Below are 17,239 nucleotides of genomic sequence, written 5' to 3' on the forward strand. Positions count from 1 at the left end.
TTTCTGCTAATATTCCACATTCATTTGGTTTCAAAGTTTTCTCTTCCTAAACATTCGTATCATCTTTTCTTTACATTTTTGTATGCTGTTGCTAAGATTTTCATTTTTGACATTTAAAATAGGTCAAATAGACGACAAAACACCTGAAGAAGTACAAGTTGAATATGTCTAAAAATGTACTATTTCAAAAAAGAAAAAAGTTAATTATATATTAAATAAAGATAGTAGTGGTGAATAGACAATAAAGCAATAATAGTACAGTGTACATTTTTGTTTATCACAGGCATAAAAATGTGGAAAAATGCACACGTTTGTTATCATGAACAATATTTAACCATATTTAATTAAACTGTGTTTTCTGACTGCATTTAATATTTTTCAAATTTCTAATATGTAATTTTAATTTACTTGTTTTTGCAAAAATTGTACTTTTTAATTGAATTTGCCCTGTTCAAACCTAGCTTTATTTTGAAAAATCGGAACGGAAGTGAAGAAGTGTGTATCTCCTAGCTTGAAAGGAGGCTGATCGAGGCGGAGGCAGTCAGCCTGCGACGGAAAAACAAGCGACAACACGTCGAACAGTACAGGTTTAGTCAGTGTTTGAAGAAAGAAAATGAGATAAACCAGAGGAGATGAGGACTTAAACGAATTTTTTTGTCACTTTGACGAGGGTTTGGTCACTTATTATTGTTGGACCCGCGCGCGCTATCCCTGTGCTGTGACGCTTGTCTGCCCATTCTGACTGGAGTGAACACTAAGGTAAGGTAAGCCTGAAATACACAACTGTGTGAGTTGCTTCTGCTTACATTACTCTTTCCAGCTGCGCGTGCCGTAGATTGAAAGGGGTTTTATTGGTCTACAGAATTATGTGTGGAGGTTTTCCTCCGTAGTGGGAGTGGGAGGCTCGGAGTGTCACTTTCTCGCGTTGAGACGCTTGGTCTTTGTCCACTCTGACCACAGACTTGGCTCGAATCTCGCTCCAGTGTTCGCGAACCACTTTTTAAACCCCCACAATTGTATAAATTTGTTTAAATTCCCACACTTAAAATCATCAATTAAAATGTTCACTAACAACATTTGTACTTTTTCGGTTAGTAAATATTAGAGGGGCCTGACTCACAGACCATGGTCGGTGGTGGTGGATTCCAGGCTGTGGTCCGGCTTTGTTTAAAATAGTTTCTTTTAACTTCAGTTCTACAATTTCGTACTTTTTTGCGTGGAAAACAATTTCTGCCATCATAGGTGTTTGGTTGGTGTGGTTCGAGATCCTGCTGACAGCGCTACGGCTCACACAATGAAGCACACTTGCCAAAGAAGCAGCAGAAATCGGCCGGGCGCCTGGTGCCACATGCCGAGCTTGTCAGTGCTCCTAGCGGCCGTTGGTGGGAACTGCACCATGCTGTCGCCTCATCAGCCCCTGTGGATCAAAGGACGCCTTGTCTGTTCTCTCACTGACTTGATGCTGGATATTTTTGTACATTTTATTTTAGATTTAGAATTTGGGTTTTCAGATTTAAATCCAGGTGTTTAAAGGTGCTGAAAGTTCTTGCGTGGTTCAGGTAGACTTGTCACACCTACTGCAGACACACCCTGTGCAAAGCGCTCTCCCGGTCTACAGTCCGCACTGACAGGTATGAGGAAGGAGGCTGCAGGTCCTGTACTGCAGAAACTCCCGTTGCATCATTTCCTTGGAATTCGATACTTGGAGCAGAAATGTTGTTTTAGAGATGAATTTCCACCCCCCTCTATGTTTCTGACACCATTCTCCCTGTCAGCTATTAATAACTCACTCTGATGAAAACTGTGGAGTTTTTTTAATATGTTCTTGTTTTTTTTTTTCATGAGGGAGGACATACATGAAGAAAATTTAGATATAAAACTGCATTTATGAGTATTTCTTTATTCAGATCGTTGTGAATCAGGAGCCGATGAAAAATTACTGTCGGAAAAAGCTTGTTGCTTTGACGTAGGCGTTTACAACGGCAAGCCACAAACTCCCTGCTCTGCTCCATTCTGATGCCTCCACTAGTACACGACTGTGCATCTTCGTTGACCTCGTCTGAGGTGGAATCTGGCTCAGAACTGTACGGCTGGATAGCTGCAATATTGCCCGCCCTTTTTGTGAAACCCCTAACGTTAGGTTGGGATGTGTGAGGGGCTCTAAGCTAGCGGGAGTTAGTGTAAACAGATAGATGACGAGATGTGGGGGTGGGCTTTCTCTGTGTGCCCACACCTCAGAGGCAAATTTCTGATGAACTCCTGCCACTCTGCATAACTATGTCCTAGAAAACGACACAGATTTTTTGATTTTGGCTAAAAAGAGCATCATCACGCTTTTACAGTAGATCAAAAGATGATCAGAGTTTGACTTTAAGCTATGTTCTCATCGCCCTCGGCAACATGTTTTTCAAGCAGACACCTTCGATGAGAAGTCTATGTAAACACTGTTTTATGGGCTTTTTTGCTCAAAACTCTTGTGTTCATGCCTGGCTACGCAAGTTTTTATGACAATGAACACGCGTTGGAAGTTAAACCAGGTCGAACTTTGACCAATCAAGGACTTGGATTTTGGAGTGACATATATATGGTTTCCTTTGTAATTCACGAAAGTGCCAACGGTTTGAAAGTTGATCATGAAGGAGGAATTAATGATTGTGGTTTGTGCCCGGCTGGAATTCTGGCATCAAGTCTTTAATATATTGGAATATAGCTGTCAAAGAAAAGACAAAAAAATAAAACCTGGAGCAAGATTTACCAGATTTGACTTTTTGCACCAAACCTTTTCTAGTACATGGTAGAAAAAGAAAAAAAAAGGGTACTTTAACATGCATTAAATGCATGGTGTGTATTAGAGGTCCAACGGATCACGGATGACCCTTGATGACCCCCCCCCCCCCCATTTAAATCGATTGTCCGTTCAAACCAAAGACAATTTGTGCGTCAAATTCAATTAATTTGAGTTAAAATAACAAAAATGAGTTTTTTACAAATACATCATATTGTCAACAATCACGATTTTGAATATGTGATTTAGAAAAATGTAAACAATAATTACTGTATTCTACTATGGATGTATTGTGAAGCTTCTAGGAGTGTGAATTCTACATTTAGGTTTTAAATATTGTTTTCAGAATTGCCTATTTTTATTCATATATTAAATGGATCCGTTTTTTAGTTTTTAGTCGTTTCTTTTAAAACAAACCCGATCTTTCCTGTCATCTTCTTAACCGTTTATTCCCTTTCGGGGTCACGGGGTTGCCGGAGCCTATCCCGGCCACTTGGGCGTAGGCAGGGGATACCCTGGACTGGTCGCCAGTCTGTCACAGGGTAGAATATCCTCAATCACACATCCATTCACTCTCACACTCACACCTATCGACAATTTAGAGTTGCCAATCAACCTATGTAGCATGTTTTTGGACAGCGGGAGGAAGCCGGAGATCTCGGAGAAAACCCACGCATGCACGGTGAGAACATGCAAACTCCACACAGAAAGGTCCCCCATCTTTCCTATAAACCAAAAATCAAAAGTACATTGGAGTAGAATATTACAGTATTTTCAGAACTATGAGCGTACCAGATTATAAAGCGCTCTATTTTTGAACTTTTTGTGTTATATAAGGTGCATTAAGGAAGACAATAGAGTCACAGTCCGTTGGTTAGTCAGACTTTTTTAACTTTGTTCACAGTTATTCTAGAACTCGTTCGTAATCCGCTCTGGTAGAAACTTTAGACATGTTATTGTATTCGCAATACCTCCAACTTCCGATCTTATTTGCAAAACGTAAAAAAAACAGACTATTTACTCTACGCTAACTCCCAACCTTGTTAGTAACGAAAAAAAAAAATATTACACCGCTACATATTAACTGAGTTGGCATGATCATAATAACACCCAACTAACCATTTTATAAGGGTACCTCACAAAATCGCTTTAAAATCAGTATCAGTATATCTAAGGTGTTTCAGATAATTTTTTGGAAAAAAATTAAGGTTTTTAAGGTCACCATATAGTGTAGAAAATACAGTAGTCCAATATTTTCTTCCTCCCATTTTCTGATCTAGCTCAATTGAAAGTGTAATTGTTTTCTACCTGCTAAAATTCTTAGGTCTGTCGGAGAGATGAAGGAAATATAAAGACTAGATTACATGTTAGTATTGGTTTTGAGATGATGTCTTTTTCATTGTCAACGTGATCATTTATAATAAGCGGAATGGGTTATCACACATCCAGTCTAACTGTATGTACCACAGCAGTCTGACTGCATGTAGACTGGTGGTACATGCAGTTTTGTGAAAGCATTTCCTTTTATGTGACCCTGGAATCTATCAGGAAAAGAGGGTTCATGCTGCTACCAAGCAGAAGCAGACGGAGCGTGGTGTGTGGTCTTCAAATTGAAATTGTTTGTTTTACTTCTCTTCTTCCTTTAGTTTGCTTAAATCTTCTTGGGTTAGCTTACTGCAGCACGTATCACCAGATAGAAATGCACAAAAGACAATCCTTTTGTCTTTGCTGTCAAACAGTTGCAGGGTTGATATTTGGGTTGAAGTAAATCATTAATAGTAAATGTAATTACATTACTCGTCTGTAAAACTTATGTTCAACCCATGTTCCTATAGAGAAGAGGTCTGGTGGTGGTTCCTGTGACTCAGTGCCAGGCTGCAAAACAGGCAGCAAAAAAATAAATAAATACATAAACTGAATAACTGCAGTCTCTAGGTCCTGTGACCCATATCATCACTCTGCCTCTGCCGTGCTCAACACAAATGTGGCAAACAATAACTTTCACCATCCTCACTGACACCTGAGATGCTTAGGTTGTACAGTAGTTAGGATTGTGCCGATACCATCGTCCATCGTGAAGGCTGACTGACATCACTATGGAGAGACACCATCGTGATGCCACGCCCCCGCCACGCTGCGAGTCGACACCATAAGCCGCAGTTACATGTGCAAAATATCTTAATCGGATCAATGGTCGGAATAGAATTCAACCGTGTACATGGGCCCAGAAAAACTTTTTCATATTATAACAAACGTTCACATGGGTCACACTTTCGGTCGGAATAAATCCTTCGCACATGCGCAGAAGTGTTTGAAATACCGGAAGAAGAAATGAGTTCTGCTGAGAGGCTACATACCTAGTAGGCCTGCACAATATACCGCACATTTATCGTTATCGCGAAATCAAGCTGTGCAATATGCATACCGCAAAAGACGGCAAAAATCGCAATAAATTATTACCTTAAATGTGCTAAAACAAACTCATGGCAGCTTGAAATATTGAACAAAAGAAATAAATCCCTTTATGCATTTAACCAATCAGAAGGACCCATTTACGTTGTTGATCAATCAGATGAGCCCTTTTATGTTTGATGTTTGCCTCCTATGTCGACAAGGGTCATTTGGAGTATAATTTTTAAACTGTTGCAGTGAAATGGAAATTATGTTTTTGTTTTTTTTGCTATTTGTTTATATACCGCAATTTATATCGTTATCGCAATATTAATCACCAATATCGCATATCGCGAGTTTTCCTCATATCGTGCAGCCCTAATACCTAGATATCTGGCTGCTCTGTAATATATGAGATGATCTTCTAAACATTCTTTTATTATCGTTATGGTTATTATGAAGCGCATGTTCGCTCATCATTTTAATTTTAATTCGTGTGGTCAGTGCTTTTTCTGTTGAAGAACGGAGCCAGAAGAAGCCAGGGCTAAGAGATGCTAACACGGGCTAATATCATTTAGCCTTTGATGAACATAAATCAATGCAGAAATGCTGCAATCTGCAGCTTGGCTGAACGTAAATATGTGGGAATAACATCAGGCTTTATTTTGTCGGGACATGACTAGAAACACAAATTCATGTGATTGTTTGAACGATTTCTAAGGACTGAGCGACATTTCTGCTTTGAAAAGTTCAAACACCGCCCCAAAGCCGCTGTGTGAGCTGACGGTCCGCGCTCTGCCTGGACCTACACTTTTACCGGAAGACCCGGTTCTCCTGAGTTCGGTAGCTCGTTCACCTAGAGCTGTGGGAAGGATCGCAGTCCGAAGTCTCCCACACATAGCGCACATGTAACAAAGCATCCTCCCTTCCCATCAAACACAAAGTCTGACTGCTCTGCTCAGAGACACGGTCGCTCGGTCCACCGGTCGACTTGACTAATCAAGTGCAGGAGCGGACTATGTCTTTTCTATTTTTTTTTTTTTGTTAAAGTCACCTCCCTCAGTTTATACTGGATCATGGCGGATGAGTTATTAGTTGGGAAATAAAATAAATGAATAAATAAAGTGAAATAACAAATAATAATTATATAATAATGAAAAATTAAAAATACCCCCCCACGATATCATCGTCCATCCCGATGGTTTACTGCAAACATCGTCAACTGCCAATTTAAGGGACATCGCCCAACCCTAACAGTAGTCCCATTTTAATATGCTTTTTAAAATAAATGTCTGTTCCCTGTTTGGCTGTAGACTATTATCAAGAGGTTAAGCAAGAGCTAAATGGATGAAAAGGTGAGGGGTTTTACCTAAATGTCCCACTTAGACTATATTTTTATCTATTTTAAAATCGTTCCCAGTGGTCATTTAATTATGATTATGCACTTTTTAGCCAAAAAGCTAAAAAGCCTGTGTCGTTTTTTAAGACAGTTTCTGCAGAGCGGCCGGAGTTCATCTGAAATTCGCTTGAGTTGGGGCTGGATTGTTGCTGTGGATATCCCATCATCCCTTTGTTTGCACTCTCTCCCGCCAGCTTACAGCCCCTCACACCCCCCAAGCCAACATTACCAGTGCAACAAAAGTGGCGAGCAATATTGGAGCTATCCATCCGTCAAGTTTTGACACAAATTCAGCTCAGATGAGGAAAATGAAGACGTAAATTGATGTATTTGTCTACAAATAGATGGATCATAGTAAAGTGAAGCAAGGAAGCTTTTGCCCCCCCCATTTCAGTTGTGGCATCACAACTGAGAGCTTTGTCAAATGCAAGTAGCACCTAATCCAAAAGAAATACTTAACAATGCAGTTTTAATCATAAATTCTTTATTATGTGTCCTCCATCAGGTAAAAAAAAACAAAAAAAAAACGCCTAAAACATAATCTTCATTGGAGTGGGTGTTTGAAAAACCCATTTAATTGAATTTAGCAATTGCCATCTATCGCAGGTTATTTTTAAAATGTAAGTTATTTTTAGTATGTCATAAATGAGGGAGCACAGTTCTCATCACAGGGAATTGCCTAGTTTCACTTCTCTCAGGCTAACACTGACAAGTCCCTAATGATCCTGGCTTTAGCGCAGATGTTTCATACATCCCATAGTAGGTGGTGCTACGCATCCTTTCAATTTTTACTATCTAGGGAAAGGCGAGCAGGTATGTAGAAAGGAGGATTCATAAAGCTAAAATTGTTTCTCCACTATGATCTGTCTTGTAGATCACAATTGGATTTCAGCACATTCGACTCTAACCGTCACACCGGATCAATACAGCTCTGAACTGTGCTTAGGTCGACCTCTAACATCGGCCATGACACATTTGATCAAGCAGCTCACAGAACCGGACGATTACCCCAAAAATTGGACTTTTGAGGTGTAGTGTTGTTAGTCGCATATCACCTGGTGTTAGTTCATGTAACTGTTGGTAAAATTGCTGAAATCTCCACCCTTGGTTATACTTCTGGAGAATATTAAACTTGAAATAGTACACGTCTCCCCATTTTGATCCAACAGTTTATTCTTTGAGGTCCACTGGTCGCCCTTCTGTATTTATACATGCAAACTAGAAGCTCAGTTTGAAGAACCTGTTTGGTTTAATAACCTGCTTGTAAATAAGACGCTGTAGTTGCTGTTGTGATTGAATAACCTCATTCTTATTATACCGTACATACCTGACATTTCTGTCTGGTTTAACAGAAGTAAACTAATCAGAGGTAATGGACTGTAGGTTCAGTTTTGGTTTTTGTGCAGCTGCAGAGTGAAAGCAGATTTTTATTAATACGCTTATTCAATTTTAGGGTTTTATCACCAAATAATTGTATGTCCTTCTCTAAAAATTTAAATGACAGCAGTTTTTCAACTTTTGAGTTAGAAGGCAATATGTTGACAATTCTGTGTCAATTCTGGCCTCATTAGTATTCATCAATAGTGTTCATATTGTATACAATATCCTTACAGAGATTTAGTTAGCCAGTGTCAAAACATCTAAGGAGATTTCTATTTGTCCTTTTACCAATGTGTTTAACGCAAAGAAAATTTGGTTTGGTGGAAAAAGTCAAAGTGGTCAAAAGCAGTTCACATTTTGATCAAATCATCAGTGTGTTTCCTCATTCCCTTTAGGTTTCACGTCTGTTTTCTATGTCTTATTGATTGTTTCTACTTTTAGATTATCTTTTGTGAGTTTCTTCTTTAGTGCTTTAGCTTGTGTCCTTCATATTTGTCAACCCATTCCTCCTCTCCATTTTTGGCTCCCCAGAGCTTCCGTAGTGTTAGTTTCACACGGCGGTATGGTAAGCGACAAACAACAACATCATAGCACACACGAAACAGCAAGCGACAGCACGGCTACCAGTGAGAGTGGGAACTTTGTTCCCAAGAAAGGAATAAAATCATCTGTTGTTTGGAACTGGTCTGGGTTTACTGCCACAGACGTGGAGCAAGAGACCCCCTCCCACACTGCAACATTTGCCCATCACAGTCAAAGGCAGCAGGAACCACAAACCTATTCCAACACCTGGGGGAACCTTTTATTACTGTTCTCCTTCACTCCATAACACCAAACATGGACGCGGACGCCCAACACATGTGCACGCTCTCACTCACTCTCGCACGGCACGCGCTCCTTCCTCTTACACATGCAGCACGCTGACACACATACTCATTCTACAACACCTATATAGTTAGTTCATTAGTTAGATAGTTAGTTGTTACTGTTATTTGTTAATAAATACTACTGCGTTGTACTTATGAATTGTATTCATTTGTGACGCGGCCGCCGGGGGATTTTGTGTTCAGCGGCTGGGGGGCGAGGTGGTGGTGGTGGTGGTGGTGGGGGGAGGCGGTAGACCGCGACTCCTGTTGCTTTGTCAGCACGGTGATCAAAGATCCCACACCATCACAGCTCTAGTTTATATCTTGTGGGCCAAAAAAAAAGCGACTTCTCCAGTCCCGATAGCAGATCTGAGGTCAGATCTTAACAATACTGCGGTCTTAAAGAATGTTGCCCCGGGGTTCGTTAACTACCAGGGCTCGGTACCCATCCCTAGGAAAGGAGCACAGTGGAGAACAATCACCGAAGCGGTCACTTTACATAAAGACATGTTACCCATATATACCGTGGAAAAGACGGGGTTTCTTAATTTAATTAAAACCTTAGACCCCAGATATGAGCTGTGTTGTTAATCCTTTAGAAAGTGGTGCTACTCTCGAGGTGAATGTTTGTCTCCTTTTAGTCTAGACTACAAAGTGTCACTTTAAACACAGCTGAGACTTTGATTCCAAACTTGTGTTCATTTATTTACTATTCATCCCAGGAATGGGAGTTACATTTGTCTTACGTTTGATTAAATAAAAGCAAAATTTGCTTTAAGTTGTCTGCCGTTTGTACTTATTGCTTTCCTTAAGTACGGGGGGAAAAATCTGGAAAAATCGGAAATCGAATTAAAAAAAATAAAATCGGAAATTTTTAGGCCAGATCGCCCAGCCCTAGTTAAAGTTATTTTTTTAAAATAAAGGTCCACCTTTGTTTGATTTATATCAATAGTTTAATACTCTTTTTAGAACTGCAAAAATTGGTTTTGATTCAAATTTACAGAAAAGAAATTGATTTTTAAAGACCCACTCCAATAAAAATCGCACTTTTCTGATAATGGAGGACATATATAAAGCTGCAAGCCTCCTGCTCTGCTCCATTCTGATGCATCCACTTGTAGATGATAAGATCCATGTACTGTACGTCATGATGTTCCTTATCAGAGCTGGAATCTGGTTCAAACTCCGACATCGCTTCTTATTTTTGTTGCAACGGTAAGGTTAGGTTGGAGTTGTTAAGGGCTTTAAGCTAGTGGGAGAGAGTGTAAACAAAGGAATGATGGCAAATGAGGGTAAACTCACTTAACGCCACTGGTCCCGCCCACAGTTCAGAGGTGAAGAGTGCTGCTCTACAGACACTATGTCCTAAAAAAATAACAAAGGTTTTCTGATTTTGTCTATAAACAGCATATTCACAATTAAAAGACCACTTGAAACATTTAAAAAAAACGTTTAAAGATGATTGGATTGGCACTTTAAGACATTTTGACTTTTTCAAGAAAAAGTTCCTCTTTTGTTAATTCTCTATTTGTAGTTGAGCGAAACCTCATAAAGAAAACTGAACCAAAATTATTTGGATTTTAATTTTAAAAAAGTGTAAATTCATGAGACAAGTTAAGTGAATTTAATTGAACCAATTCAGAGTTTTGTATAACTAATTAAATTTAAATGCATAATATTGACTCAATCTTACTTAGTAAATAAATATTAATTAATTAAACGTGCATTTATCTACATGCAAAGCTATCCTTGATTTTTGATAAAACAGCTTAGTTTTTCTTTAAGAGTTTATAATTTTATGCATGCGACTGTTTTTGGGTTCATATTACATTTGGAGCAAAAGGGAAATATAATGCCCTTACAGGTGCTAAGCAGTATGTGAATATGTGAACCCTGTCTATGAATTTGACAAATGGATCCATAGTTTGGATAAAACAACAACAATTACATACTCAGAAAGTTCTAAAATATTTGCCACTTTCTGAGAAAGTGGATTTCCTTTATTGAAGGTAAAGGCCATTAAGGACTCAGTTTAGCTGAAGGATTCTCTTTGAACAGCAAACAATTATAAGATTAAACAAAAACAAAATTTTTTATTTCTTATCTGCAAAAAGCACAAGTTAATTAAATCAGAGGGAAATATGGTAGATTGTCACTTTTTTCCTTGAGTGATTAAAAATTGTTTTCTACAATATTTTTATTCCACGTTCCTTTGTCTGCAGAGGCTTTGACAAGCCCTTCACGCTTTAATTGATTTAATGAAGTGGACATTTCCCCCTTTGGCTGTACTGATGCCCAAAGCATCAGCATGCAGACATGCATCGAATTATCTTACACTCTGCAACAAGGACGTTGCTTATCTGCGTTTCACAGAACCATCCGAGCGCAGCTTAGAGCATCACAGCCCACGTAACATCCATCCATCAGCGGTTCACTCCTATTACCAAATGATTGTGTTGCTGTGGAGGATCCAAAAAGAGCACTCCAAAAACATCTGCTTTGTGATTTGTAACAGACAGATGTGCATTAGCCTTGGGATTATCCAATATAATTGCTGCTTTGTAACAACACAATACCAGCAGCTGCCACTCAAAAAAAAAGTTTTCAATATTTTCAATTCATGTGTTTGGAAAATATCATTTATCAGATGCATCCGTTCTGATTGGCAATTTTATTTTCTTTAAAAAAATGTATACTTGCTTTTTGTTTCTTTAGCTTTCTAGACTATTTAAGGTTGTAGGGCCACAAAGATTACCAATTGGAAATGTTTCTAGGTAAACTTTGTAAGGTTGCATTAGAAAAACCCCACTAATATTTATCAAATTGTGGCAAATGAACTTGTGATGCTCTGCTCTAAGACAAAATAACCTGAGGGTCTATGCGACCCTTGAGTGTCGTCGTGTCGGCATAAAAATCTCTGCCAAACCACCTGTGCGAATCAGTGAAAGCTGATTTGCTGTGGCATATTGAAATAACTTTTGCTTCAGGATTCATTGTTTCCGCCTTAAAATAGGGGAGCTTTTAGTTTAATTTCTACCCACCTTATCCGCTTTTAACCCATTATTAATGTATATTCTTTTAAGACCTTAAACATTCATTACACATTCAAAATCTTTGCAGGACATTAAATTCTTCATCTGGGGAGAACCCAGTGGAGAACATTTTATCGAACTGATTTCAAAAGAATTTAAGAACGCACATTAACAGAGAGGTGTCAGTAGATTTATTTTATGTGGTGACTGAACGGCTGAGGTCACACATTCAAACAACTGCATGTGTTTGCTCAACGAACTAAACTTGTCAAACTCCTTCAACGTTGCTGATTTGATGTCCAGCCAGTTCTTTAAGCTCTTATCCTCCTGCAACAACTTCATCTATGCTTGCTTTGATTCCCCTCTTCCTTTTCACTGTTTGCCGTTGTGGCTTTGAAAGCCTTGTGTACCTCTTGTGTCTTCTGCTGTAGGCCACACCTTTTTTTTTTCCTGTGTCTTTCACCATTTCCCACTACTCTTATCATGTCCAGATTCTGCTCAAAGTCGATTCTAGATGTTTTAAGGCTGTAAATCGCCCTCAATACACACTTTTTTACACTTTTTTCAGACGGACATGAACATTTTCACACTTATCTCTTGTTTAATCTCTCAAAGTTTAAACCTTTTGTAGAAAAAATGTGTAGCGTTATAGGATCAGAAACCAAGATCTGCTAGTGATCTATGATCTATGTAATTCTGGTTAGCTGAACGCATTCTATACAGGAGACACGAAACAAAGGAGATTGATTGACAAGGTCAACAACCAATCAGGATGCAGAACAAGTTCACTGTGTCAAAAAAAGAAAGCATGCACAACTGCACTAAAAAAAATTAGCGAAATGTGAACCGCGATATAAGAGTTGTGGTAGTCAGAAGAATGTTAGCACTGGAGCTAAAGCTCTGGTGTTAAATGATTCAATCCTGCTAACTCTGTCATACGGTGGCACAAACATTTCTTGTTGCAGGTTATTATTGATAGCTTTTCACATAGGTTCCAGGTTTCATTGAATCAATAATGGAATAGCTTTATTTGATAAAGGTTTTCTCATAGCCAACAGAGAAAATGAGAAAGTGTGTGAACAATGTGTGCATATGTTTGGGCATGCATTAGGGGTGGTATTATACTGTATGGAAGGAATTTAACTCTAAAAGCGGGCCTCATCAGAACTACACAAGACAAGACACAACGCAGATCACCTGACTAATTGTTGCCACCTTAGTGATAAGGTGCCATAGGCTTTAAATTCCCAAGCTGCCTTTTTTTTTTTTTTTTACAGTGCTTTTAAATTCTGATTTAGACTCCATTAAGATTTATCTCCCTAACCAATCTAATTAGTATTTTTCTTTTGTACTTTTGTAAAAATGTATTTTGACCTGTGAAATACTTAAAACAAACCTTTCTAGTCTACTTAAATGATTGAGAGCATTTTTTAAAAGAACAAATACAACTAATTTATGGCCAAAGCTGATGTAAACACAAAGAGGCAAAACATCTGAAGTGTTAAAATTGAGCTTTATTTTTAATGTTTCTATATGCTTGGGAGTGTATACTTTAACTGAATAACAGTGTGATAGGCTTTTAGAATCTGCCAATACCCTCTCCAACTCCCTTATGCACAGATGCTTCCACTTGAGGAGGGTGAGGCAAATCATGCTATATTTATAGGATGTATGGTGGAGAATGCCACAGGGTTCCCTTGGGGGTTCAGTATTGAGAGCATTGTATTTGCCCTGCTCAATGTCTGTATCTTGCTGTCATGCACATGGTATCATATCACACTTGTTAAGCATCTGTTTTCCCTTTTTTTGCCAGTTTAACTTGGCAGAATTACAACCCGGTGTAGCCTTGGCAGTCCCTTGTGAGATGCCAGCAGATGCTTACTGACTGCAGCCTTTCTGCATTTTTATGGAATGTGTGATATCATCTGTATGTCAGAGAAGCAGAAGTGCTCTAGCATGTTCAGGCCACATCACTGCAGTAGCAGAGGAGTGTGATGGAAATTATCAGGCCATGGACTCCTGCTGTGCTGAAAACCATTTTTGGAGCAGTGCAGCTCAAATGGCTAGACAATTTCTTTCAACTTTCTTTCAACACACAGAGGAATTGGCAGTAATGGCATGCAGGGTTTTTCCGCAAACCCAGTACAGGCTATGCAAGGTGATCAACCTCTGCTTGAATACAAATACGTCTAAAATAATGACAATATTGTGTAGAAAGTTGAATTTTTTTGTCAGTACTTTTTAAATTGATCCCGGCTTGATGGATGTTTAAAAGACAGTCATTGACACCCTTCACAAGGAGAGCAAGCCGGTTGTTCATAGTGCTGTATCCAAGAATATTCATAGAAAATTGAGTAGAAGGGCAGTGTTATAGAAAAACAGCATCAGCAACAGAAATAACCCTATAGATAGCATATCAAGCAAAATGTATCCAAGAATATTGTAGGGCATCACAAAGAGTGAACTGAGACCGGAGTCAGAGAGCCACCATACTTGGACAAATATTAGACATGGACTACAAATTTTGTTTCTCTGTCAAGCCACTCAGAGACGAGGTCAGGAATGTCTTACCTGGGCTAAGGAAGAAAAAAAAGACTTTTACTTACTCTTACTCTGAAGTCCTCTTTTCATATAAGAGTACATTTTATATTTGGTTTAAAAATTAAGGCCTCAGAGTTGAGGGAAAGATTTGAAGAGGCTCAGAATCCAGGTTTCTTAAAGCCCAGTGTCTGTATGGGGTGCCTTCTCATCTGCTGATGTTTGCCAGCTGTGTTTGCCAAAGTCCACATCAATGCACACATCTATCAGGAAGTTCTGGAGCCCTTCATGCTCCCATCTACTGATAAGTCATAAGGAGATGGTGATTTTATTTTCCAGCAGGACTTGGCGCATGCCCAGAGTGCCAAAGGCACCGGTTCAATGATCATGATGCTTCTGTTCTTGATTGGCCAGCAGATTTGTCTATTTGAGGACAAATCACTGTGACATCTGGGTTTGCAATCTTTATAAACTTAGTTGAAAGTAGTATAACTACATTTCAAGCAATGTTATTATCACTTTAAAACTGTTGGATTTTATGTTTATAAACTAAACAAACTGTGTGCTGTTTACTGTCACCAGAAGTAAATAAATAAAAAGTGTCAGTGAAGATTATCGAGCGTTTTTTGTATATAAAGAGACTGCAGATAAATTTACTGAAATAATTTATGAAAATAGCTAATCTACTTTAAATATAGTCAATAATTTGAATAAAAATATACAATGATTGTACAATTCAGAATATTACGAAAATCTCGTGATCAATTATGTGACGCCATATTTTGGCATTTCCACTAATGAAAGAAGTCAGTTTATAAAACATGATGTATATTAGAAACACAGTTGTCAGTTCAATTCAAAGGTTTTTGTTTTTTTTTCTAGTTACATTTTTGTTTAGGTGTTGCTTTGTCTTTAATTTACCAATCTCTTGACAACCACAAACGGAATGGTAGTCAACAAAACTTTGAGGATGGAAAAACTGCTGAAGTTAATGGGGACGTTGACAGTAAACATTTAGATTGTGACTTTGTTTGTGACCAATATGTCTCTCTTTCAAATCTTTGTATTTTCATCTGTTGTGTTTAGCTAATTCTGATCTCCTGTAAATGTAATAATGATTTTAATACATCCAGTAAAGAACATAAATAGCTATAGCAACCATTCAGACATATTTATATTAAATAGTAAGAATCATGGTACAGTGTGTGCATTGTTGATCTTGATTACTTGGAGCTTTTGTTTTATCAAAAGCCTTAAGAGCTCATTTCTGCCTTGTGTTTATCAAACAAAATTAAGAACTCTCCTCAATCTTCTTAGGCAACATTCATGTAAATTAACGCACTAAATAAATGTAGTATTAAGTTTCACATCTTTTTTCAGTTGTTCTGCTGTGGTGTTCCCATTGGATCAGATGTCAGCAAATTATGTAACAGAGACAAATAAACATCAGCAAAAATAAAATAAAGAGAGCAGAAAATAAAGGACAGAGCCATGTCTAAAAACTCTTAGAATTCCCACGTGTCTTGGAAAAACAGACTAATTATAGATTTTTCTTTATTTCTCAGTAATCAGTCCCAGCACACAACAGGCTTTCAATCAAAACTGTAAAGATAAGGTTGTTGGAAATGTTTTCTCTTGGGGGAAAAAAAAGGAGTGGGGATGTCAGCCATATATATATACAGTATATCTATGTACCGTATTTTCACGACCATGTGGCGCACTGGGTTACAGGGCGCAGTCTCACTCATGGGTGATTTTTCAGTATTTGACACATACAAAAGGCACACCGGGTGTTAGGACGCGGGCACAATAACACATACAGGGAAAACATGCATGCTAGTGTGTATTTAAAAAAGGCAGTGGGAGAAAAACTGAGTTGGTTGTGATTTATTTTTAATTTTTTCAGTCATCAATCAGCATCCAAAAATCCATCAAAGTCCTCATCGTCTGTATCTGAACCAGTTTTTAGTACTTTATTCTTGTTAGTTTTTCGGTTTGGATCGCTTTTTTCACAAAAAGCGTGTTGCGGCGGAGCGTGAGTCCGTTTGTTGCCGTGCGGCTCCTCATGAATGATGCCGGCTTTTCAGCACTTCGAAAGCAGTGCAAGCAGAAACGTTAGCCCAAGCTTCTACAATCCATTGTAGCATAACTTGCCCGGCGTTGCCTCCCACAACAATAAAAGACGACTTTTCCTGCCCCGTTGTGCGTATCGCTACCGTGCTGCTACCGTTCTTCTTGACAGCGTATCTCACCGGGATGCCGAAAGACAGCGGCGCCTCATCCATGTTGGTGATGGGGCTGGGCTGGTGGTGTTTATCGGCGATCTTTTTACTGCAGTATGAGCGGAAAATGAATAGCTTTTCATTGTAATCCACTCGAAGTCGCTGGAGCACCGTAATCCTCGCCCAGATGGAAAGATGACGGCGTTTCATAAAACGAAAGTAAAAAGCTTCCTCTGTAAGTGTTACTACCCTCAGTCGAACGGTGACGGCAGAGAAGCTTCTCCAAGCTGATCATTAATCTATCACCTGAGTCGCCTTATTTTCCGCGGAAACTCAGCTGAGTCATCTCGACTGTCGGAGTTTGTTTTCCAGCTTCCTCCACATGTGAACCGTAGATTCATTCATCTTGAATTGTCTCGCAGCTGCTGGATTCCCATGTTCCTCCGTGTAGCTGATAGCTTGCAGTTTAAACTGCTTCAGCCATGTTGTAAACAATGTTGCTCACGCCCACACTTCCCTCCCCCATTCTCATGCCGTCTTCTTCTACGTCCCAGTCTATATCCATTCATAATTGCCCTTATGAATGGATATAGACTGTCTGGGGGCCAAAAATGAGCAAACCTATA

General features: G+C 38.9%; 1 protein-coding gene across 2 annotated transcripts in view; it reads left to right on the top strand.

Moving 5' to 3' along the window:
- The first annotated feature begins 483 nt into the window (after window positions 1-483).
- The window catches only part of nck2a (NCK adaptor protein 2a), a 52,879-nt gene continuing 36,123 nt past the window's right edge, over window positions 484-17,239 (top strand). Inside the window, exon 1 of one of the 2 annotated variants that reach the window (XM_004081587.5) lies at window positions 484-759. The gene's annotated coding sequence lies outside the window, so the exon portion shown is untranslated. Of the gene's footprint in view, window positions 765-17,239 lie in introns of both variants that reach the window. The other variant, XM_011489376.4, reaches the window with a different exon arrangement.

The sequence above is a fragment of the Oryzias latipes genome, chromosome 21 (genome assembly GCF_053564925.1).
Source record: "Oryzias latipes strain Hd-rR chromosome 21, Olatipes_Hd-rR_3.1".
Lineage (NCBI taxonomy): Eukaryota > Metazoa > Chordata > Actinopteri > Beloniformes > Adrianichthyidae > Oryzias > Oryzias latipes.